This window comes from Macrobrachium rosenbergii, chromosome 41, assembly GCF_040412425.1.
Source record: "Macrobrachium rosenbergii isolate ZJJX-2024 chromosome 41, ASM4041242v1, whole genome shotgun sequence".
NCBI lineage: Eukaryota > Metazoa > Arthropoda > Malacostraca > Decapoda > Palaemonidae > Macrobrachium > Macrobrachium rosenbergii.
Genome location: NC_089781.1, coordinates 88048000 through 88074360, shown reverse-complemented (window position 1 = coordinate 88074360; position 26361 = coordinate 88048000). Strand labels below are relative to the sequence as shown.

The window sequence follows — 26361 nt, the reverse complement described above, 5'->3', positions numbered from 1 at the left end:
TAAAGGTTCTAAGATTTCCTAAAAAGTAAGATTTCAAGATATCTTAAGTTACAGGAAGATTTCTTGACTGGGACATTTGACCAATGAGTTCCCAGTAGGTGCACGGGAACCCCTCTACTGATATATAACGAATGTCACACCATGAACAAACATAACTGTGCTTTGAGTGAACTACTATTTATACTCTTCAGGTACCGTTCGGGAAGTGTGAAAACATGAGCTTGTGCATGTGTGATCCGTTATGGCACAGCGAGTATCCGGATCATTTGAATTACGAAAAAAAAAAATGTCCGGATAATCATTGACACTTTTAAATGTAAACCTTAACTTGAAAGCTCCTTATTAACATTATTATTGCTTAATAAGAGAGTGCGAGATTGAGTTATTTACTTCTTTGGTAGGTTGGTTCCGCCTGTCGTTTGGCCCTCTCAAGATGGATCCGAAGTGTTGCCGCTTTTGGCAACCGCCGATTCTGATCGTCGGTTCCCCTCGAAACTGAAAAAGGGGAGGGGGCGGGCGGCGGCACGTCTCAGCATATTCGGGGTTTCTTTGGTGTAGGTTCAACGACGTGATTCTTTTTCTTCTTCTTCTTCTTCTTGTTGCCTCCACCTCCGAAAACGACTGTGACGATGCTCGACTGGGAAGATCCTCTCTTGGTGGGTTGGAGATGCGCAGTGGTGGTGGTGGTCGTTGCCATTCCTTCGTTCAATTTCTGAATCTCCTCCCGCCCTAGAGCTCAGGAGCTGAAGGGAATGGGGTCACGAAGGACGGCGACGCCCTGGATGCGATACTTTTCGCACTTGCCCCACCAGGAGGTCTTCTTGCAGACCTTTCTCCTTCTTGAAGACGAAGCAGCGCGTCTTGACGACGTCGAAGAAGACGTTGCCTACCATGTCAGCGGCTCCCGTCTTCGACATCTTCAGGCAAGCGCGGAATCTGAAAGAGTAAAAAAATGTTTGAATTAGTACCTCGTAACTCTGAAGTTAGAATGGCATTTCAGCTGGTGTATACTATCCTACAGGTGAAAACAAGTATTAATCTGGTGTCCATTTTACTAAGAGGTGTCAACGAGATTAAGTGTAAAATATTTTAAGGTGAATATGGAACCTGACCCATGTCTAATTTTTTATGAGGTGAAAATCTCATTTAATTTTGTACTCTATCATAGAGGTGATAATAGATTCCAGCTTACCACTTTATCTGGTGGACGTTAAAACCGTAATTTCTAAATCCGTGATTGCAGTCATTAAAATGCAGAAAACCGATTTTTCTTAATATGAAGGATATGCGTAAAAGCCAGTTTGTTATAAGCTTTGATGTACTTTTTCTATTAAAACCAATTAATAATGGTATCCTATTTCTACAATTACCCAGACTGAAGTTCAGAAATAATGTTTGGCATTTTAACCATAACACTGCTTAAAATATTGCGCCGAGTGATATCCTCAGCATGTAAATAACCAAACATTTTCCTGAGTAAAATCATACAAGTTCATCAAAATGGATGAATAATTTTACCAGTGAAGACATAAATGAACCACAACAAGTTCTGCTCAAGAGACGCAATTTACTAAAAAGACTGATGTCTCATTCTGAAGGACAATAAAAGATACATTAGGTAGTTGGTCTGACAGGCTGCAGGAATAGTACATCGCCAGTGTAAGACTAACTACTAACATGACCTGATAGATATCTGATACGTCTCCATTGTAACCACAACCTCAGAAGAAAAATGTGATCCTTCCTTGCTGATAGCAAGGAAATCGCAGCCGAGGAGGCTATGGATTCATAGTATGAATTCAAGTAATTAACTGCCGTAACTTCAAAAGGTACGGTGGGAAAAAAAAAAAAAATCTGAATGCGTTCGAGTTTATTACGGAATTGGAGTTGGAATATAGAATTTAGGCCAAAACCCAACCGCTGGGACCTATGGCGTTATTCAGCCCTGAAAATAATGTTGAAATAATTATTAGGTGAGGGTGGAAAGTAAGATAAAAGAGAGAGAATACGAACGAAAAATCTGAAAGAGGTTGCAGCTATAGGGGCCGAAGGGACGCTGCAAAGAACCTCAAGTAATGCCTACAGTGCACCACTCGAGGTGCACTGGCGACACTACCCCATATGGGATAGAGTTATTATGTGAATCTCCTCAAATCTTGTCAAGGAGAGAATATAAATATGTAGGCAACAATGAACACTTTAAAAGCGAGAAATTAGATAAAAGGATATAGATGTTTATGTTTTCAGCGGTCCCCAAATTAAAATTATGCACTAAATCCCTTCTCTCACGACACATTTGTTACAAAACCCCCTGAATGCAAAGTGCTCTCCTAGACAGGTCTCATATGAAGGTTTAGGATTTATGCGAGTTGCTAGTACCAAGATCTCGCATATTAATGCTCTGGGAACTTCCTAGTGTTTATTCTTGTTTAGCAAATTAACGTTGGTAATTACAAGAACGGCTTAGTATTTGTTGAGGAACGCTTATTTGCACTCATAAGAAAAAAAATTCCTTCAGCAATACAAACTTGATCCAAAATTAAACTTGTTAAACCTCTGCTTTTTCGGTTATTCTGTAAATTTTAATAATTTTGATTTTTCATTTCGTGGAATCCCTACTCCCTCCAATTTCTTCGTTCTTTCTCTAAGTTTTTCGTCCTTTCATCTCTCTTTCTCTCCACTACTTTCTTCTTGTCTCCCCTTTTCCCCCCTGAGAGTAGTACATTAATTTTGAGTGGTGGTAGAAACATTGAGGTTCAAAAGGGAGGGTGGGGGAAGAAGGGGGGAGGTGGGATAGTAGGAACTGTTGTCCCAGCTGGAAACAATGGCGATTACACGACCCAACTGCTGAGATGGGAGAATCTATGGAACAGGAAATTGAAAGTACCTCCAGATTGATACAGCCGAGGGAGAGAGAAAGAGGGGGAACTGACTGCCAAGTTGATCTACTCTCGGAATCTCTTTCTCCAAAGGGATGTTGCACACGTCATATCATTCCTTCCCCCACTCAAACAGTTGCCCGTCACTCTTCGTGATAGTTCAGAGATACCAGATAATATCTGGGACAACAGATGACCAAGTACTGTTTCCTTCACAGGGTAGGGAGTTTTAACACTACATAAATTGACAATTAAGAGGCGAAAGGGCTTTGGCACATGCACCAGTCACTCTGTATTTCTGCGACTATTGTTACCAGAGGGAACGCAGACATTCCAGGAAAAAAGGAACAAATAAATCCCTTCTGCCAGCCAACCTTCGAGGACATTACGAAGAACTGACGTAGGGATGGAGGGAGAAAGAGAGAGAGAGAGAGAAAAAAAAGTCAATTTGCTGCAGACTTTCGCTCGAGAACTAGCATCCATCTTTCCGCCTCGACCTTCACTTCCCATTCCTAACATCAGGAAAGAAGAGAGAGTGATAGTTCCTAAAAACTTGGAACTTACTCACTCGGAATCCCTCTCCCTCTCTCTTCCTCGCCCGCCCCTCCCCCCCCAAAATAAACTTCTATCTAGTAGACTTTGAGAGCTCCCCTCGTGTGGCCTGAACCCCGCCCCGGCCTAGGCATTTCTTCTTTTCCTCTCTCTTCGTCCTCTTTCTTGCCCAACATTAACCATTTTAATCAAACGGTGGAATTCCCTGTGGCTTGGTATAGCGTTTTTCCCCCCAACCCTGTGACGAGGCTAAGCTGACGGGTCGGCTCCACTAATGCCACTAATTTGGCTCGGCCGCCCTTCTGATAAAACTTTTGGCCCGGGGAAAACACACACAAACTTGGTTCCCGCTGACATCTCCACGTCGGGAAGGAGAGAGAGAGAGAGAGAGAGAGAGGACAAGCATTTTCCCTTAGTCCCAAAATGTAAAATATAACAGCAAACATCAGTAAACACTACGAGGGGTTGACGCTGCATCTTGTAAAGAAGAGGATCCATAAAGAAATGGAAATAAATGGATCAAAACATTTACAGATGAATAACTAAACGGACATAAGTAATTTAATTAGAATGACATCTCATGGAAATTCATACTCATAAGTTTGTCGTAGTAAGAAACCTTGGGCTTTTTTTAATGGAATACTTACACCTTCATGTAATCGCCACATCATAAAATGTCTGGAATGGAATTCCACTGCTTTTACATCAAGTGCCGAAGGGAATCGTGGTAGAAAATAACACGATCTTGGCGTAATGATTCTTCATAGTACCAAGAGCAGAGATTAAAGTACTTTCTCTCTCTCAAGTGAGAAACAAATCGCGATAAAATCGTCAATGACAACTCATTGCGTTAACTAGGATAGATCGTTTGACCAAGTAGTAGTAGTACTACCAGTAATTCAGTATTAGTAGCCGAAGTAGTAAGGGATTCATTGTGGAGATACAGTGGCGCCCTCATCATAATGTCCGCACCATTACACAATACAGCAAAACCACCCGCTGCTGGTGGTGCTGTGTTGTTGCGTAGGACAACAGGGGTCGATGAGAAGGGAAACCTGGAAAGGAATGGAGGGAGGAAGGAAGAAGGGGGAGAAAGAGAGAGAGTGAGTGAGAATGAACGACAATGAGGATATTATTGTATGCCATAGGCCTGACCTTTTGTCCGAAAACTGGCCCAGCAGTGAATCACTCAAGTGTCGTTCCTTCATCGTCCCGCTCAATTCTAAGATTTAAAGGCACTATTAGATACATCCTGTTTAGGATTATCTTTATAAATCAAAGTATTTTTTCTTTTTTCCCAACGTGCGCGCCGCTCACACACATATATATGTTTGTATTTTTATGTGAAAAAATCTAGAAGCCCAGCATTTTGTCACCAACTTTTTTTTTTTTTTTTTTTAGAGCGCGCATACGCACTCATATTTTTTTATGTTTGTATTTTGTGTGAAAATACAATCTACAGTGAAAATACAATCTACAAAGCCCGGCATTTAGTCACACTGATTCGAACAAGCATCAGCAATTGTAGAAATCCTTTTAAAGAACACGAATGTAAAATTGCGCGTGAATTCCCAAAAATGGAACTCCACAATTCCAGGGTTTACAAATTAAGGATGGCCGGTACTGTCCCGAATTCTACACAACCCCCGAAAATAGGCGGAAGGAAATAATTTGTGGTAACAGTTTTAGCCGTCTCCCTTCCGGCCATTTCCATAGGCAGAATTCGTCGGCTGTGTCGCTTAGACCTTCCGCGGAAGGGAAAGATTAGTGAGAGCGTGGTAGGCTTGCAAATGATACATATTTTATTTTAATTTTTTATGGAATTTCTTTTTATATCGCTGGCAAAGAAGGGATCTTTCACAAGGGTTAATTTTGTCCATAACTCCCGACATCAGTACATGAGATTCAAAATCTATAGGTTTCCATTTTATTTATCACTTCAGACGTCTCTTCATGTAATCCAGAAATGTTTATTTTTTTATATATATCCATAACTGCACACAATTATATTTTGTTGATTATAACTCCCGACGTCAGTCCACGTGATTAAATGTTTCTGGTTTTATTTGTAACTGAAGACTTCTATCCAAGTGATTTAGAAGTTCCTCTATTTTTCTGTCCAAGCGATTTAGAAATTCCTCAATTTTTCTACCTATAACTGCTCACACCATCTGGTGTGATTCAGAAACGATGCTAGGGTCTTTCAGGTAGAAATCTGGAGCGTCGTCGTATTTTCCTCTCCTTTCCTTCTTTCTCTCCCCTCCCTCCATCTCCAACAAACTTTCCCGAACAGAAAATGACTTAGCTTCGCAAGAACTCATATAATAATAATAGTCTTGACTTTCATCATTGTCACTCTGGCCAGCCCCAACTTCACACTCGCGCTCTCTCTCTCTCTCTCTCTCTCTCTCTCTCTCTCTCTCTCTCTCTCTCTCTCTCTCTCTCTCTCTCTCTCGGTCGTCTGGTTCTGGTCTTTGTTGATTATGAACGTTTTTCCCCCTTTTGTTTTCATTCTCCCGTTCCGGTTCTTTGTTATTACTTTTGAGGATTTGATGTGTGACTTATGTGTCCCTCGATTAATGACTGGATATGTAAATCATCTAATTGAAAACTTAGGAATTTGACTGATGCCGTAAATCTTTATTTAAAATGTAACTGCGTGTATTTTCATCAAAATTTATGATCACAAAGTACATTCGGTTTTTGTCAGTAAGATACTGAGCCGAAAGAATGCACATTAACTCATTTGTTGGATTTTCATTTATTTCATCTTTATTTTACTTAATTTTCTGGTCAGACTTCTTCACAAACTAGCCATCTGTTTTGTTGAAGCTTATTCAGTAAGTTAAGACTTATATGAATGTGTACAGTATACTGTATTGTGAAGTCATTAAACGGCAATGTTTAAAATCATTGATACATCTGAAATTCTTTTATAGGTCCTCTTGTTTGTTTTTATTGTTGTGTATTATTTTTCACCAGAATTTGGTGTAAAGCATATCTGTGATTATAATCTTGAGAAAATTCAGGAACATCTACCGAACGTTTCCAGAAATGTAACGGCGGTCAGGTTTTGTCAAACGGCGACTCCCGCATAAAATCATTTTCCCTTTTGTTATGAAATAACGTTATTGTGTTTCTCCCAAATACTCGTCACCCTCTAAGAAGAAATAAATAAATAAAAAAGCCACGACCGCAATAACAGTATCGTAGCTCAGGAGATGAATCGAGATAGTTTCAAAACTCGATGCCATAAATAATTCACCTTCGATACTGATAGTGAGGATGATCATACAAGGATGATGATGATGATGACACATCCCGCTTCGCCTTCGTATCCGCGCCTGCGCTCACAAACAACTGATATCGGAAACTGTTAACAAAATATAAAACTACCGCCACTCCCCCCTACCCACCAAACCATTACCATTCACCTCCCCAACCCCCTCAGTAGACCTGGTTTCTCTCAAAATTCTTTCTCTAATATAATATCCAAGGGGTTGAAAATGAATGGGGACTTGGCTCGTGCTTCGGGATAAATCATCCTCTGTTAAAAATCCTCCGGAGGGAACCGCAGACACATTCAACGATTCCTTTGACGGGATTTTTTTTTTTTTCCCTTCCTGAACTGGACCGTTAATGGGGCCAAATGGAGGCTCGAATGGCGTTGTGCCGGCTTCGCATGGCCCTATAAACAGCCGAAAAAGGCCTTTTAAGTGAGCCAGCAGACACTGCGTGAAAATAAGGGAATCTTCAGCATCCTGGAAGAGGGGAAATTGTCCATAGGCACTGCGGGAATTGAGAGAAAGGCAAATCTAATTATTTACTGTTATGTTAACGGATAATGAAGACAGTATCAAGTATTCAGAACAGGACATTTTGCTAATGGCTTTATCTCTCCCATGACCGTCCTGGGGATTATTCACAAGTCGAATTCAGGAGACAAACTTCTGGTGATGGACTATGTAAGTATTCTCTCTTTCTATTGGCCACTGAAATGTCTTCTTGAAACATATCCCTACCTCCTCTTAGGTTTAACAAAGCTAACTACAGACGTTAAAGCGTCAAGCTTGACAAAAAGGGATTAGGTTGGGGTAGGTTTTGTAATACATCCTAAGGCAGATGCCCTTACCTCGGAGTTGGAGGCGAAGTCAGTTGGTATAAAATTTTGTTTACGACAATTAAATCTTGTATTATGTATAGACTAGATTATCATCAGCTGACCTATTACACCAGCGCATTTAAAGGACGAAACTAATGAACGTAATTATTGCGTAACTTCTGTTTTTAAGAGGAATGGGGTTTACAGCGTCAGAGGAGAACCAGAGGCATGCGATTGAGTCATTCCTTTGCGTCATCGCCCCGAACATATGTAATTCGATGCGGAACACTGAAATGATCTGACAACTGTATGGGAGAGGGGATACAGTGAAAGAAAGACTGCCGGTGCAGAGACAGCGGCGCTTCGGAAACGACAGGCGTAATCTCCTCGGTAATGCGATTACGCTCTCGGGAAGGGAGGCTCAAAAGATCCTAAAATGAGATAATGTCCTTACACACAACGGAGGATGTTAGGCATGGGCAGAAGGACATAAAGGACTCTCCTACCCTCTCCCCTTCCTCCTTGCTGTACTCTCTCTCTCTCTCTCTCTCTCTCTCTCTCTCTCTCTCTCTCTCTCTCTCTCTCTCTCTCACACACAGTCGTATAGAATTGACGGGGTCGTAACTCTGTTCGTAACGATTAGGAATGATGATGCCTTTTCAAGTAGGCCTTTTGTCATCTGGGGTGGGAGGCAGCGGTTGGCTCTGTACATTCCAGAGTTACTTGGTCTTCTGGTTGTTACGTCTTGTTTAGATGTCAAGTTTATCCTCTCGATCTGATGGATGGGTATTTTTGACGTTCGAAAAGGTGCTGCTAATTCACAGCGAGATTTTTAGTTTTCACCCAAAAGAATGCTTATCATCAGTAATTTGTGTGTATATATATATATATAGTCCGACATGCAGATGATCAGATGGCTCATAATGGAAATTAAATATAATTGTTTGTGAGAAAACATAAAAATCCTCAAAGAGTAACAAAAGTTATTTAAATAAGAAAAAAGTTAATGAACTGAATGCAGAAAATATAAAAAAAGCCCCTGTCAAAAATATACAGCAGATATAATGACAGTAACAACAGCAACACAATTCAACTGCACTTATTTGTTTAAAAGAAACAAGCGCGTGTCGAGCGAAACGCCTGATTAAATTACCAACGATCACACCGATTATGGAAGGGATTGTGTAAGTGACTGGTAAGTTTTCTTGGGGTAAAAATAGACTGGGGTTGTGGAGGCTGGTGTGTGTGTGTGTGTGTGTGTGTGTGTGTGTGTGTGTGTGTGTGTGTGTGTGTGTGTGTGTGGGTCGTTGGGAGAGATGATGAGTGGTCTTTTGGAAGGTCTTGGCAAAGTCGTTTATTTACCGTCCAGTTATCTCGTTCACAGATGACCGCCCCCGGGTCCCATCGCCGATTTGTGCAATATCTGTCTTTTTCCCACTCTCTCTCTCTCTCTCTCTCTCAAATAATTTCCAGATAATGCACGGCTTCCAAGTTGGTGAAACGTATCGCAGAATGCAACAAACACAGCGAGGGTGTTTTAATATGTATAACTTTCACACACAAACACACGCGCGCATTTGCACTAACAAGTCCTCTTTTTATAATCGTATATGTGAATACATACATAAGCCATTCAAGATAGTAATAATACCAACAATAAACATAATAATGATTCCTTTCGTCGCTGTACACACACACACACACACACACACACATTTGCATTAACAATTTATACTCGCACGCGAATACACATTTCAACAATTCAGAAAAAATAATAATAAAAGTCGTTTCTCGCTGAAAACGAACCTCCTCGACTTTCAAAACACACCGTAAAAAGAGAAGACGAGGGACGAGGTGCCCAAAGGCAGCGATGATACAAATAATTGATAATCGCGGTTCCTCGAAGGCATCGCCTACCCCGCTGATAGCGACAATCATTTGCTCAAACTTTATGCCCAAAAGATTTTTGTCGGGGCGCGCCGTCCCCCGCGTCTCGCGATAAGTCTCAATTTCCCAATTTCGGGTCCTTTGATGTCTGTTCCTCTTTCTCTCTTCTTATCGTGCGATTTACTTCAATCCAGTTGGCATAAAGGGACGTCATTATGTCGTTTCTTTTAATGCCCCTTTCTCTCTCTCTCTCTCTCTCTCTCTCTCTCTCTCTCTCTCTCTCTCTCTCTCTCTCTCTCGCGAGTATAAATAAAGTTGACCGAAATCCTTTTCAGGATTCCTTTCGTCAATCCTTTTCACGTCCGATGACACTTTATCATAACAGCCAGGGGTCCTATTTCTTCCCTAACAAATAATGAAATGAAATCTTTTGTCCAGTTTGCTTAGTTACTGAACACACACAAACAGACAGATACAGAGTATATCTATCTATCTATCTATCTATCTATCTATCTATATATATATATATATATATATATATATATATATATATATATATATATATATATATATATATATATATATAGAGAGAGAGAGAGAGAGAGAGAGAGAGAGAGAGAGAGAGAGAGAGAGAGAGAGAGAGAGAGAGAGGGTGGGGCGAATAGACAACTGGGACATGTCCTTCGCACAACCCGTGGAGGAATAACACTTCATAGTGTCAGCCGTGTTCCTGTGGACACCATGACATTTGGAAGACTCAAACCTACTTGGATGATAACTGTAAGAAGGGAGGCTGGAGATGAGCAGAGATCTATGGAAGACAAAGCACAGGAAAGACATGAGTAGAGGAGTTTTACAGAGATCCACGGCTATGAGATATATACTGTATATGGTTATTCCTTTCCCACCCGATCCTTGTCCAAAAATGACTTAGCAAGCTAATCCTCTAAACCAAGTAAATCTTGACAAGAGGCTTAAGCAACGGCATCATACCGTCATCCCCGTCCCCCCTCTCCCCAAGCCCTTCCCTTCCCTTCCCTTCCCTTCCTTGTAAGAAGCTAAACAGACGGAGGAAGAGAGAGTCAGTTGTGTAAATGGCTCTCTCACTCTCTATCTCTCTCTCCTCTTGCATCCAGTTGCATCTTGAGTGACGTAGACTCTAGCAGATCCATTAATAAATCAGGCAAGAACGCGACTAAGCCATTAAGCTTAACTTGTGTTACCATTGGATAATAAGAGGGATTTCTATTACTTCTGGCAGGCTTTGGGTGCAAGGGGGAGGAGAGGAGACAAGAAGGGTGGGAAGGGGGATTTAGTGAAACTGGGATGGACGTGGAAATTATGTAAACTAACAAATATTCTGAGACGATTATACAAGGTTTTATGTTATAAGGCTTTGTTGTTTATGTACTAACAGTTATATTAACGGATTTTGTACATTTTATTTTATATATTATATATATATATATATATATATATACATATATATATATATATATATATATAATTATATATATATATATATATAATATATATATATATATATATATATATATATATATATATATATATATATATATATATATATATATATATATATATTGTATGTACATAAATGGTGCTGACAGTACAAGATGATTAAGATGGAAAAAGAAAATGCTACCATAAATGTTTCTCTTGAACAGGAGAAATATCCTATGCCTACACAATTTTTTTGTTTAAACGAATTTCTTGAAGGAAAATTTTATATATTAAGGGTTACGTGAAAAAAATATTGGGGAAGAGGAGTCTTTTCTTCACATCAAATTTAACAACAAATTTTCTCAAGCAATCTCATTATCATCATCGTAACATTGTTGCAGGAGATATCGGTCATTCTTTGGAGTCGTTTTCCTAAATCCTGACATCCCTTTCTTTCCTGTTTAACTTTACTAGCACATTAATTAAATATTTATTATTTACATGGTTCTTAAATTGGCATCCAGAAGTACACATTCCGAAACTGTTTACAATATTTGCTGTTTCAAGTCTGTATTTTTTTTATTATTGACGTTTATCAATCTTCCATTATGGCTGCCACCTTGTATAATGTACAATTTCGAAAGTTCAGAAGACTGTCACCTTGTAAAATCCAAAATTTCGAAAATTCAAAAAACAAAGCATACTAGAGGGTATAAATGAGTGAGAGAGAGAGAGAGAGAGAGAGAGAGAGAGAGAGAGAGAGAGAGAGAGAGAGAGAGAGAGAGAGAGAGAGAGGCTTTCTCTACACAAGGCGTTATGAGATTATAAAACTTCGTGGCATTTCCGAGCAGTGCGATCTTTCATTCCCAAGAGACACAGGGAGGAAAATGCCGGTTAGGCATTTAGACATCAACATCATCAACAATCTCTCCTTCCCTCAGCGTTATTATATAATGATCTCTTCATATTAGACCATGGACACTTTGGCAGACAGAGCCTTAAACTTGGACGTTGCCCCCTTCTCCGGTTACGACTGCGGTAGTGAGTGATATTAGTGGCCCTGCCCTTTGCTAGTGCTTGCACTGAGAAGTGTTTTTCTGTTCTTTAGCCTTTGGTTTTTATGCCGGTTCACACGGAGTTTACACACACACACACACATAATTATATATATATATATATATATATATATATATATATATATATATATATATATATATATATATATAGCGATAGCAAATCTTCTAAAAAGAGAAAAATGCATTAATTGCACCGAGAGACGCTTGATTAAGGAGATGGTATTTCATTAATAAAAAAAATACTTTGGTAAATTCGTTATGGGATCATTTACGGGCACGCACGCACGCGCGCACAAACGCATACTTTGTGTGTGTGTGTGTGTGTATTATATCTGTGTGTGTGTATATGTACGTATATATATATATATATATATATATATATATATATATATATTAAATGTGTGTAACAATTAATACTGTCAGCGCCGTGTTGCATTAACATTTATCTCTCATGCTTGTCTGACAGATGAGCATCATCCTTACAGGCAATAACCGCAGCCTTGCTTTCGTTTTGACACGCCACTCTCCCAGTGTCATTGCAGTGGCCTGCTCCTTTCTTTCCGTGTCCCCCGTCGCTGTTGAGCGTCGTCACTGTAACAAAGGGCCCTCAGGGACTTCATAATTACCACGAGCCCAACCCTGATTTCTCCTGAGGCCCAAACACACATACACATACACATACACCTACACACACACATACTCACATACCACTCCCTCGTGAGCAGCCCCTCCTTCAAAACTCTTAGCGGATGCCCTACATAATCAACTCATTTTAATTCCCTCAGCGCTCTCCCTGTTTCCCCCGCTTTAAATTAGATTCTCTTTAATATATATATATATATATATATATATATATATATATATATATATATATATATATATATATATATATATTCTTTAAAAGATGCGGATGTTTTCAGCATTGCATGGCGACTATTTAATGCTCAACGGAATATAATTTAAAATTCAGGCCAAAGGCCAGGCGCTGGGACCTTTGAGGTCATTCTACGCGGAAACTGAATTCAGATGGAAGAAAGAAAATGTGAACAGAGGCCCAGTAAAAGGAATGAAAGGGGTTGAAGCTATGGGCCGAAGGGACGCTGCAAAGAACCTTAAATAGTGCCTACAGTGCACCGCGTGAGGTGCACTGACAGCTCGACTGTTTAATGCCGAGACTAGTTCACAATTAGGGTGTCTAGCGGCACAGTCTGTTCGATTTGAACAGACAATTCTGGGAAAGTAACACGAAATACATGGCGGAAGCTGTCATATACAATTTTTCAGTCCGAATTAACGTCACTCAGGCGCTCATTTCAAGTAACAATGAGTGCTTTTTTTTTTTTTTTACATCGAAGGATTTTTTTTTTATTTACATCGAAGGAAAAAAAAGTCTGCTACGGCCAGTAGACCATTTCACTACAGGACAGATGCTTGAAAATTGAATCAGGAAAGTGTAATCGAGATCCAGATGCAAAATTTGCAGGGAATATTTTTCTTTTTCTTGCCCCCCCCCTTTTTTTTTTTTTACAAACTCGACGTCGTCCTTTGGAAAGGGAACTGTGAAAGTTGCTTCAGGCTAGAGAGAGAGAGAGAGAGAGAGAGAATTTCTGTGATGACCGAGTTCTACGAGAAAAAAAGGAAAGCGTTTTGTGTGTTTTATAAGTATACATTGCTATTCAGTCTATGTACATGAGAGAGAGAGAGAAAAGGGAGAGAGGGTGGAACCCTGAGAAGCGAGAAGCAGCAGCAGCCCTTTTTATAATACACCGTTAATGAAGAGGAATTCACGGGGGACACAACCACTTGGTCTATACTCGAGAGTATTTTTAAGTCTCGGAGATCAATGTCGGAGATGCTTCTCCCCAGCAGAAGAGAGGAAAACTCAGAATAGACTTTAAACGAGGGAAAGGGGACGAGGAGGAGGGGGGGAGGGGTAGGGGGTGCATTTCGTTCATTGCCTCGAGTACTGTCAAATTAAATGCGCCGGGAATCATCGGCCCGAGCGCCCTTCCCTTATAACTTCTTGGTGCAGTTTTCTCTCGCAAGGCGAACAGTCCCCAAGCAGTGCACTAACCGGGTTAACAAAAAACCTAAATAGTCCCTCTGCCATGAAGGTAATCGCTACTTCTTGGCTATCTTTATCTGCAGAAACCCCCTCCCTTCCCCACGATCCCAAGACGGCCCAGAGAACCCGATCTTGGCGCCAGAAAATCCTCCAGACGACATCGTACGATCGCAGCCTGACCAATGGGCCTCTGCCGTTGAAAAGTAGACATCAAGTGCCTCCGCCAATCAAAACGCATCTTTCAGAAACTTGCACGGAGGCCAATCAAGACAGGTGAAATGGCGGGTGTGTAAGCACAGAGCCACTGAGAGCCGCGGAGGTCATCAGAGAGCCAATCACACGGCAAAAGATGTGGACACACCCCCACCGCACTCTCCTGACGGCCACATTCTTTCGTGCAATAGTTTGCCACGACTCTACATTGAAATCCTCCCCCCACCTCCTCTTCCCCCCACCCACAGACAAGCGTCTCTCCCCCCTAGCCGTCATTGCCCCTGGCTCAGAAGAAAAAAAAAATAATATAAAGAAAAAAAGAACAAGTAGGTCCTTGAGCGACCTTACCTTCAGAGACATCTCACGCCGCTTGTTTAAATGAATGTTTGTGTCGGGTACGCGGCACCGCAGGCCACTTTACTACCGGGGGATATTTGTTGCACTGCACTTTATTACCGGGGTATTTAAGGTCATAGTCCATAAATAGGTTTCTATTCACTCGCTCGAGCAGTGGACCTGCCACTAGAAGAACTTCCGAGTAATGTATTATAGTTCCTTCGGCTAGCTTGGAAAACAAAAAGGTCCCACTGTGCAAACTGACGAGAGGGCCCGCTCCCTCTTTTTATTCACCTTGAATTCCTCGTATATTTTCCGTATACTGCCAAGTCCTTTTCTTGTTTATTTTCTATGTACTGCCACGTCCCTTATTCCTAAGATCCCCATCCAACTGTAAACCTGTCTGACTAATTTCAGAATTTGTACTTTACAATGTAAAGCCGACATAGTCAGAATTTGTACTTAACAATGTAAAACCAACAAACATATTAAGTGAATTCAGTGAGATTGTCGGAGTTAAAATCTTTACATTATTAATCTATTTGCAATGGTAAGGTGACCCTTCATCTTACTACCACGAAAGAGCAATCAATATTGTTCCTCTGTTTTTATCAACATACGAGCACTAACCTACTTAATACTCTATATATATTTATAGTACGATGCGTGTAGCAGCAGCAACTTGTTAGATAGCATTGACCCCGTCCTTCCTTCTCATTCTTGCATATGTATATAAATAGGTGTGTGTGTGTGTGTGTGTGTGCGTGCGTGTGTTCCTAAAGGTGCACAGTAGGGCACCGTGTACACGTCAGCCAGATGCCTTTACATGTGCAGGTGGCTGAAAGCCATTTTTCGTCAAGGTAGGCAACTTTTAGAAGGGCGGGTGTTTGTTCGTTAGCTGAAAGGATTTCACGATGGTTTTACTTTTCTATAATAGATCGTTATCCTCACTTGATAATTCAACGGTATTTCCACTGCATAAGGAAAATCTGCGCTTCAGTCACAAGCAATAAATCACAGGAATTTATAACTGTGATTACGTGTTATCTCCTTCAGATAAATCTGAATGGTGTTCACTGATAAGTATTCATTCATAATCTGGTACCGGTTGATATCATACAAATGCTGGTACGAGAGATCTGATTATCCTGGAGAGTCAAAGGTGTGAAGTCATTTTAATGAATCAAGATTTCTCATCCGAGTATTGGAAGTTATTTCACAACTTGAATATTTTATTTTTCAGGTCACACTAACGTTAACCTCTGCTAACCACCAAATCCATTCACAAATACTAACATTTTTCCTCTCGTATGTCGAGTTCATGAAACACCGAGACGCAAATGGAATCTCCTGTGCATAGTCTGTACATTACATTTTTTTTTGTTTGTTTGTTCTGCATTAATATCATCGTAGGTATTAGTAATATCTTCGTAAATTAGTAATATAGTAATTATTAACGTTACTAATATTTGTACAGTGCTTTGTGTGCAAAATGACTTTATTTTTCTGCTGTTATTGCTATCATTATTGTGACGGTTAATAGTGATATTATCATGATCACTAACGGTTGTATAAACTGCTTCGTTTGCTAAGCGGTTGCACGAGCGAACATCAGTAATAACGAGAGAGAGAGAGAGAGAGAGAGAGAGAGAGAGAGAGAGAGAGAGAGAGAGAGAGAGAGAGAGAGAGAGAGAGAGAGAGTTACTATAGAGAAGAATTGTTTGAGCCAGCGTCAAAACTTGTGGTTTACGAACCCTTGAAGCAAAAAGTGGAGTACCTCCAGAGAGAGAGAGAGAGAGAGAGAGAGAGAGAGAGAGAGAGAGAGAGAGAGAGAGAGAGAGGGAAAGAAAGTCCCCCACCGCTAATTAAGAGTTAAATTAAGAGAAGGGAATTCTTTACCAGGGTGTATTCCTTTACCAAGTCCTCTGTCAAATCACAGCATCCCCTTTTTATTTCTTTTCGTAAGAATATCAGTATAATATAATGTCCGTTGTATTAAACATTTTGCCTCAGAATCTGCTGTTCTCATTTACGAGAGACTTGATATTTTTAGACACAGTGACCTCTTCTCGATTTCCTCAGACCTGAATCACGATTACCACTGCCAGTCTTGAATCCAAAAGTGAAACAGGATTAAATATACGTTTTATCCTCTTCCTTTATACGAATTATAGAAGATAGGTTCATATATAGACAGACAGACAGACAAGTTTCATGACCCCATGGGATCAATCCCACAGCAGTCACTCCCTCCCCCTTTCCCCAACATTCCAACGTTATCTGTGGCTTGTCTGAGAGTTTTCCTGTTACCCCCCCCTCCTTTTCCCTCCCCCTCCTCCTCTCCTCAGACGTCCTTATGGTCACTTTCCTCTACCCCCTCAGAAACCCCCAAAATCACACCACTATCGCACCACCTCTGGCGAGCGGATCGGCAGACAGCCGGGGAAAAATAGTTGCATACTTCACTACTTGGCAACTCTTGAAGTTTTGCATTCGTGGCGGCAAGGAAATTCCCGCGTCCCGTTTTCTCTCTCTCTCTCTCTCTCTCTCTCATTAATCCTGTTCTCTAAGGGCAGCTACTTCATTATCTGAAGGACCAATTCTTTATGAGCAGGGGGAAGACGGAACAGAGGCAGAAATGTGAAAATCGCGCGGATATGAAGGTTAGGTCAAAGTCTTGATTGATGCAGCAGAGAAGAATAGAAACTTCTAGATCATGTAACTTTCAGAGCTCCACAAATCAGGGGCCTTAGGTGCACACAAAGTGAAGATAAATATTGTAATATTGTCTTCACATTTTTGATTTGCATTTTTCTCGTGTTTCGTGACGATTAAGTACTGTAATGCTGATTTTTTTTCTATTTTGTTATGTATTTTCTCGTTTGTCGCGACCTTTGCGAGATAACCCTATTAAGAAATCGGAATTAAACTGCATTGCCTGTTGGCTTTCCTTGTGTAGATTTTGATGAAAAGTGATTAAGACTACAAAGCAAGGGGATATGTATCTTTCAAGGAAATGTAAAATTTTCCCAAAAACTGTCACCTTCTAGACAAACTTGATAACATTTCGGGCCACTGATATTTTCACCTCATAAAAAGTAATGTGGATGTCTCAATGTGTGGCTGTCCCAAGTAATACTTGAGGTCAGTTTTCTGTACACAGTTGTTAAACTTTCTACTGAGTGACATGAGAAAAAAATTGTCCATAAACACACTCACAAAAATACAGAATTCATTCAAAACTACATCTAGCAACCTTATTCCTAATACGGCACGACCAGTGTCCCACTTACCTTTCATCACAAGCGCAGTGGTTGATGGTGCCAATACTCCAGTTCATGATGCCATATTTCTTCTCGAAGGACTTTATATAGTATGGGCAATGCATGTCGTGCTGGCGGCAACATTTGTCTGCCCCAGAGGAACCCCCTAGGTCCCCATACACAGTAGCAGAATACCCGACGCCGCACCACTTGGTTGCAGGGAATCTAAGGTTGTCCAGAACGGATCGCCGTGACCTGCTGTGTAACACACACAACCATCTTTAAAGACTTACCTTTAACCTTACACACAGCTGCTCGTCTCAAGACTTCTTACCTCATATCTCCCACAACACAACCGAGTCGCCTCTCTTGCACAATACAATCAACTTCCAGTTACCAAGACTTTCTCAAACAGACGGAATTCATTCCGAGGAAGAGAAACGCAACTTACAAAAGGACACCGATCTTTGGGAAAGGCTGAATGAATGAATGAACGAAGACCAAACCCCTGTTCCTTACCTACCCCTATCAATGGCAGGACCCACATACCCTTCGGGTCCTGTTTCTTGCGTCCTTCCCAACTAACCCCCCGACCTTTTTTCCCCTTACCTTTCGTCACACGCGCAGTGTGAAACGGTGGTGAGGCGCGAGTTGTAGATGCCGAATTTCCTGGTCAGGCCCGGGATGTTGATGTTGCACATATCGTGTTGGCGACAGCAGTGGTCGGCACCAACGAACCCCGAGAGGTCACTGAAGGATTCTGCCAAATCTTCGTTGCCACACCACTTGGTACCGGGCATGATGAGGAGCTCGTTTAACACCCACCGCTTGCTCCTGTGTCCACACACAACATAACCAAACTTCCGACTCAGTAATGCTTTTTGATCCGACTCAAGGGGAACGTTTTTATCAAAGAAAATTAATGGATAAAAAAAAAAAAATAGGCCGCTTTGTCTGGGAGCAGAGTCCTACAACAGCTGACTGAACAGGGACTGGCTGCCTCTGGTCCAGGCAGCCAAACCAACGTCCCAAAACTGGTGTATCAAGACGACTCTCTTCAGTGATTATTGACCGGGTAATTATCGTTTTAATGAAGCCTTCTTTCCTTTTATTTTTCTTTGCCACTCATGAGAATAAAGTTCCATGCATACGCATACCTCTGTGTGACGTAAGCGTTCCATTCTGTCTTTAACTTTCAGCACATGGCGTAATCCTGACTCCTCTAAAATTGTTTCATTGCGTTATTTAAATCGAACAAATATCATCGTTCTGTGTGATGTTCTGTTAAGCTCTTCTGCTTTTATCCTGGAAGCTTATTCCGGATGCATGCAAGTTAATAACATTGCGTTACATAGCTTGGTGCACGAAATTTTTTTGTCATATCGTTGTTTATTATGCTCCAAAGCGTTCATAGGAATAACCATCTTACAGTTTACCACCATCTGTTTTGAGGTGTCGTTAAGGATCATTAACTTATTTTTTCTATTTAAATACATTAACGCTCTTTCTCTTCGTATCTTAATTAATTGTAAGTCTGTTAATGGATAATCACAACTGTCCTTTTCCATGAGGGCCAGAGATAAAGACTAATTAAAACCGAATAAGTGTTGAGAGTAATTTTGAAAATATACACAATAATTTTTTTACTTTATGATTAGAAAACTACCTTTGCCAATAATCAGAAGAGAAGACCTCCACCAATGATGATACAATCGACCCAGATTCTCTTTTGTTATTAGTAGTGATTGTAATGTTATTTGATGTTAAAAGAACAGCTCTGACTTTGTGGGTACAAGAAGTCTAAAATTCGTTAGGCGTGTTCGCACATAATCCTTTATAGTATACATGTGATGTATACACATGTATGCAGGGACTGTTAACGACTATTAATAATTTATTAATACATGTATGTGCGTATTTTACATGACATGGACAGTATCCATTATGTAGAAACGTGAGCGTATATTAGAATTAAACGTGAAATCAAACATATGTTAGTGCTGTATATAACGTGTGTAAGTTTGCTGAACTTACTTAGTTTAAATGAAATTTGTAAATGTAAAAGAGAACTGAGCAAGATTTATCAACATAGTTCTTGATAAAGTTAAAAAGAGACAAAACTGAACAAATGACTAGTTTACTACTATTTTCTGGGAATATATGGATTTTATACTTTTACATAAAAGTAGGGCTAACGAAAAAATCAAAATGATTAACACAAATGTTAAGAGGGTTTTGCATTAAAAAAAAAATGAACAAAATACAAAAATAAACTCAGGGTTATCATCATTGCATGTTCAAAAGCGAAAGGAAATCAAATGAGCATAGTTGTGAAAGGTAGCAGGTAAAAAACAAATGAGGGAAAAAATGCATCATGCAAACTAAGGACAATAAATTAATGCAAGCATAGTAAAGGAAAGGTCAAACTCAAGATGACATTTTTGGGTGTACGAATGTGTGCATGTAAGTGTGCGTTTGCATGTACACACTCATAAGATTATAAATATATACTATATATTATATGTATGTATATATAATATATATGTATATACTATATGTATTTATATATTGCTAGGTTTCTGAATGTAGGGTTGTGTTTATATGGCAGCCAAAAATGTTGCATTAAAGCTGAAAGATGAAGCTTGAACAAGAATTTCTAAAATTCAGCCATACCTTTGTAAAATGCTATTTACATACAAATTTATGTTAAAATTTCAAGAGAATTCATTCCTTTATATTTTTTTTTTTACACTGAATCGGTACACAAGAAGGCATGCTTTACTTCGTATTAGAAATTCAGAAATTCCTCTTGATTGTCAGGTAAAAACGAGTCACAGCTACAGCTAAAGAACCACACCACAGGTCAGCATGAAAGACAGAAAGCCCACAGAAAGACAGTAATTGCAACAAAAGCATTAAAGAATAAAACAAGAGAAACCACATGGAAAAGCAGTATAATTCACAGTAGGTGTAACGTCACACTGTAGCTTATTGTCAGTTGCATTAAAGCATCAAAAACTGCGTTGCAAGATCAGATAGCCCACAAAGGAATATCATATTAGTTACACGTATAATTGGTCACAGGTTTTAGATGAAAAAATAGCAGTTGCGAAATGCGTCAAGCTACGGAAATTGGCTTTGGCAATAATACTTCTTGGTCATGTCCTTATACAGCAGCTGATGCCTTTGCTTGTAGCACACCCATGAAATACCATCATGGTTGCTCCATATGCTTTGAAATGGTTGAAGAATTTGGGAAGTCCATTTTCAGAACTGGCCTCTACCTCAGCCTTCACTAGGGAATATCCGCCAGCAGAGAATAAGCTTACTTCTATAACCGGCCAAGCACAAGATGAAAGAAACGACATCTGTATAACCGGTTCTGCTGTGTATACAGCAACATACATGAGCATATTTATGTAGTCTCATATGAGACGCACACTCATATAGTACCATGTATGAGTGTGGGTAATACAGATATATATAACCACACCGGCTCAGAATATCATTCATATACCACAGAGAAAAAGACAACCCGCCGAAAACGAGAAACAGCCATAAAAAAAAGTAATAGTCGACTCCAAACATCTAAAGACAGTCCGACATCCACAACTACTAAAAACTAAGTCTAGAAGCAACGGGGTGTGGGAGAGAGAGAAGGGGAGAGAAGGCGACAGGTGTTGGTCTGAGGGAGATATTGGTAGAAGCAACGGCAGCATATAATTATATAAGACAACTACATTACACTTTTCCCATCTACTAACTGCAATGTTCCACATACTAGGACTAATTTTCTTTTTTTATTTTCCACAGTTCCCTTAAACAAAATCAATGAAGCTACATGCATTCGAGAGTATGCCATTCTATAATAGGGAACTTCATAATTATGTACATGACATTCAGTTATCTTGATACAAAAAATATTCATACATATTTTACTATTGTTCTCTTATGCAGTCTTAACTGTAATCATGTCATATTCCATGCATATTTTTTGTGTACAAATATGATGTGACAATGCAGGAGGTTGCAATTTTGAATGCACAATGATCGAGTTGCAATTACATGAGTCATCTGAATGATCAAATCTTTTAAAGAATAGAAACAGCGTTTCTTACCTGGATAGTGTTGGAGCTTCAAGCTCGCGTGAAGAATCTTCCTGACGCCTGGAAAGCTTCACAGATCTGCGCACATTGCGGTGGTGAGCTTTGCACTGAAGAGAAACAAAAGTCACTTAAGTAAATATTCTTTCCACTGACAGTTATGATACTCTTAGTGAATCTCTCTCTCTCTATATATATATAGAGAGAGAAATTAGAAATTTAACATGTATATATATATATATATATATATATATATATATATATATATATATATATATATATATATGAGAGAGGGTATAATGGACACATTTAAGCCTAAAATACCAAATCCTTGAACTATCGCAATGAGTATTTCATCTAAGAAATCCAAACGACAAGAATGAGTCTAAAACTTCAACTTACCACAGCTCTTAGCTGTCGAAAGTGTAGAACCGGTCTGAGATACTCTGGAATCTCGTCCTCGCTTGTAATTGGAACGTAACTTGTGTTGTGGAAGACTCCGTTACTTGAACCTGTCGCAAAGTTTATAAACAATACTCAGCCAAAAGATATTTAGTTGTGTAGTATGAATATATGCAGGGTACATGCGTTTAAATTTTACACATTACTCACATACTCATGCATATAATATATATATATATATATATATATATATATATATATATATATATATATATATATATATATATATATATATATATAATTTTGTGTATATATATAAAGAAAAAATTCAGTAGCAACTGTCACATTCATACTGTAACTGGAGTATCCAGGATAAAACCTACGTACAAAATCTTCTACAACATAAACCTTTTCATACAGCTATACAACGCATCAGCAGGGCGCCGAATCTCCCACACACAATGCGTTTCTGCATGCGCCCTCTTACACATTATGCCAGTTCAATAATAAAAGAAATCTTATGATATGGCTACATTACCTTCTGCTATTGCCTGCGCGGTTTCGATATCTTTTCTGAACGTTTCCAAGAATTTGTCCAGTTCTGCGGCATCCGAAGTCACTTCGCAGTCCCTCAACGATAAGCCGTCCACCCCCATGCCCTCTTGCACTTCGCCCACGTATATAAGGGTGACCATGTGTCGATGGTGACTCACTTGCCGAAGGACTAGACCGCTATGAAGGATAGAAAGAGGGACACCGTTGGTTATTAGCTTTAGGTAGGCCGATGTTGCTGGGAGTCGGCATTCAGTAGATTTATGTATTTATGAGGGTATAAACATATACGGCGCGTTTGCTTAGGTTCTTATCTGCCGGTAAGTTTAAAGTAAAACCGGCAAAATATAAAGGAAAATAAGTTGTTAATATATACGGATAACAATTAACATAACATTGAATAGCCACAAAATGAAGAGATTCTAAACTAACGTTGAACCGATCACTCAAAAACAGAAGAAATAAATATTATGGTGACGCCGCGAGCTCATTTGATCCCGCCCTCAGGTAAAACAAAAACAGGCTACAAACGAAAGAGACTAGCGCGCTCTCTCCCCCTCTCTCGTACATCTGTCAGTCATAAGGGCATTTTTACGTACCTCTCCGTGTGTTCCCTAATAAGAGGGAATTGCTTTACACAATACGATCCTATTTTTAACTTCTTTGGAAACAATGGCGCGTGTTGCCAAGCATTTTAAAACCTGAAACAATGACGTTTTCCGAAAGGATGGTATTGATATTTCAACTATAGGCTGGCTCAGGTTCAAGAAAACGAGAACAGGTTGCATACATGCTGGCACACCCTGTTCACGCCTGTGAATATACTTAGTGTTTAGGGATACATTTTAAAAATTTATATACTATATATATATATATATATATATAATATATATATATATATATATATATATATATATATATATATACATTATATATATATATATATATATATATATATATATATATATATATATATATATATATATACATACACACACACACACATACATATAGTGTATGTGTGCTAGAGATGTTGACTTCATTTGTTATTTATACTGAAAATTGCAATATTCTTCTGTAATTGGGTGCATTTGTTTCATCTCCACACCAAGGAGACATTATTTCTCCTTCTTTACATATCTGTGTTTTTGCATGTACTAAAGTACTTTAAGAAAACATAATTTAGCAAATTTCAGGGCATTCAATCATGCCAGAGCACAAGACTAGTCAAATCATGACTTCTTTCTATATAATTCTTATAAAACATGTGATGATTTGAGATCTAAATCAGTAACGTAGAATTCCCTCACCTCTGACATAAAGGTCCCGATGCTTTGATGGATGTTGTGCTCACGCTTGCCATCAAAATAAACTACTGTTACATTATTAGATGAAATAATTTTTTTTAATCATATGAGCGCAACATTCTAAGGCATTAACTAAGATTTTTTGTTCATCCTGGTATTTTGTTGATTTTATGTAGTATAAAAAAAATTATATCAAAATTTATCTTGAGTAGTATTCTGTATATTCTGAATTTATATGCAATTGAAAACTCATTCCCAGTCTTATCCAGTTTACTCAGAAACCCGTTTACACTGTAAACAAGTACTTTCTCGCAAATACATGGCTTAAGCCTAACATTATTTTCTCCTGTTTGTTTGGCTTAAGCCTAAATTTTACTCGGCTGAATATCAGGCGGTTTGAAACTATTTATGACTCTCCTCCCTCAGGGGGTGAGCCTCATCTAGGCCTAACACTTAGGCCAAAAAAAAGCAAGTGCAGCATTCTTACGAAGAGAGAAAAAAAAAAGGTGGGGACAGAAGCTACCTGATAATTCGGTTGGCTTACAAAGCTGGTTTGGGGAGTTCTTGCCATTCAAGAGCTCATAGTTCATCCGTCGATCTTAAGGTTAATAATTACTAAAATTCTTAAGACATAGGGCTATTAGACTAACATATCTGCACGTCATTATTCAGTGATCTCAGACACAGCCTGCACTAACACAAAACTTAAGCCAAAGTCATCATATTTTGGTAAAATGATAAAAATTGAGTTGCCATCGTGTATCGGTGTTGCAAAGATAAAATCTGGCATTTATCAGTGAAGCATCAATAATTAAGTACTTCTGTATCCGCAAAAAAAATAAAGCAGAATACCGCCATAGATCAGTCAAGATCCCCCTCACCAAAATAAGAGGCCTACCGTAGCCTATTAAGACTAAACGAGTTACGAGAAGATTCTCGTAGTTTTTCCACTCAGGTTTTCTACATACCTTTCGCTCCCTTGGTCGTGTCCCACGGAGGTTTGTTTGGCGTTGATGCCGTTGAGATGAATCCGAATTTCATGCTGACCGTCACTGAGGTCATCTTGAGTCATGAAATTTGGCAATGATGACACTCCTTTAAGGACGAGGCAGATGAAGAGCAGTGCCACACTGAACAGATTCATGATTAAATGCGTGATTTTAAATAGTGATTAATATTATTGCGTACTTCACAAGTGCAAGAGATATTCTAACTGCGTCAGCGTTCAATTTTGACAGCGGAATTTCTCGTCAATAATGGGCTTTCCAGTGACGAATAATCCACTCCGCGACCGACGTAGATCCGACGCGAGTCCGTTAGAATATAAACTCTGACCCACGTGGCTGCTGGTTTTATTGGACTGAGGTGGGGGCGGGGCTTAGTTACCACCGAGGAAAATTCTTCTCATTTACATTTGACAGAGCAATCATTACTTTAATTAATTTTCTTTCTCGGTGCCGAGCACGACTGGTTCCGAGCCGGTAATTGGTTGTATGAATCGTCTGGCACCCAGGAAGAAGAGATTCAAAACTTCATATAAAACTTGACGAGGAGACAACGAAACGAGGATGAGGTGACATCGCATGACGTCATAGGTGGTACGATGGTAGAGGGCGGAGCTAAGAAACCTCTTGCTTAACTTTAGGCGCCAGGGCTAAAATGGGGTAAAAGGAAAGGGGGGATACATATTTGTATAGAGGTAGAAGAGATTTCAAACCGACGTACGACAGAACGGAGACGGGGGGGGGGAGATAAACTTGTGAATATTGGGGGTTGAAGATTTCGTAAGAATAAGTGACTGATACAATAACTTCCGGAAGTCAACCGGGTGTTTTTTTTTTTTTCTTTTCAATATTCTTAGAGCCCTCTTATAATAGTAGTGACTTTTGAATACAAATACCGTGACGGTTAAGCTTTAACAATTTAAAATGAACCAAATAAAACACTATTTTCTAATTAAATCAGGATTTCCTCGTAGGTCAAGGGCTTTGAAGGGCACGATGCAATGAAATACCTACGCCACTCGAACTACGTACAAATGAATAGGTGCGTGCTACCATTTATATAAATATCTTATACAGACATGCACACACAGACACACACACACACACATATATATATATATATATATATATATATATATATATATATATATATATATAT

The 26361-nt window shown here is 39.4% G+C and overlaps 1 pseudogene; it reads right to left on the bottom strand.

Annotated features, from left to right (window-relative positions):
* On the bottom strand, positions 1–25524 carry LOC136826965 (uncharacterized; annotated as a pseudogene).
* Positions 25525–26361: the final 837 nt, after the last annotated feature.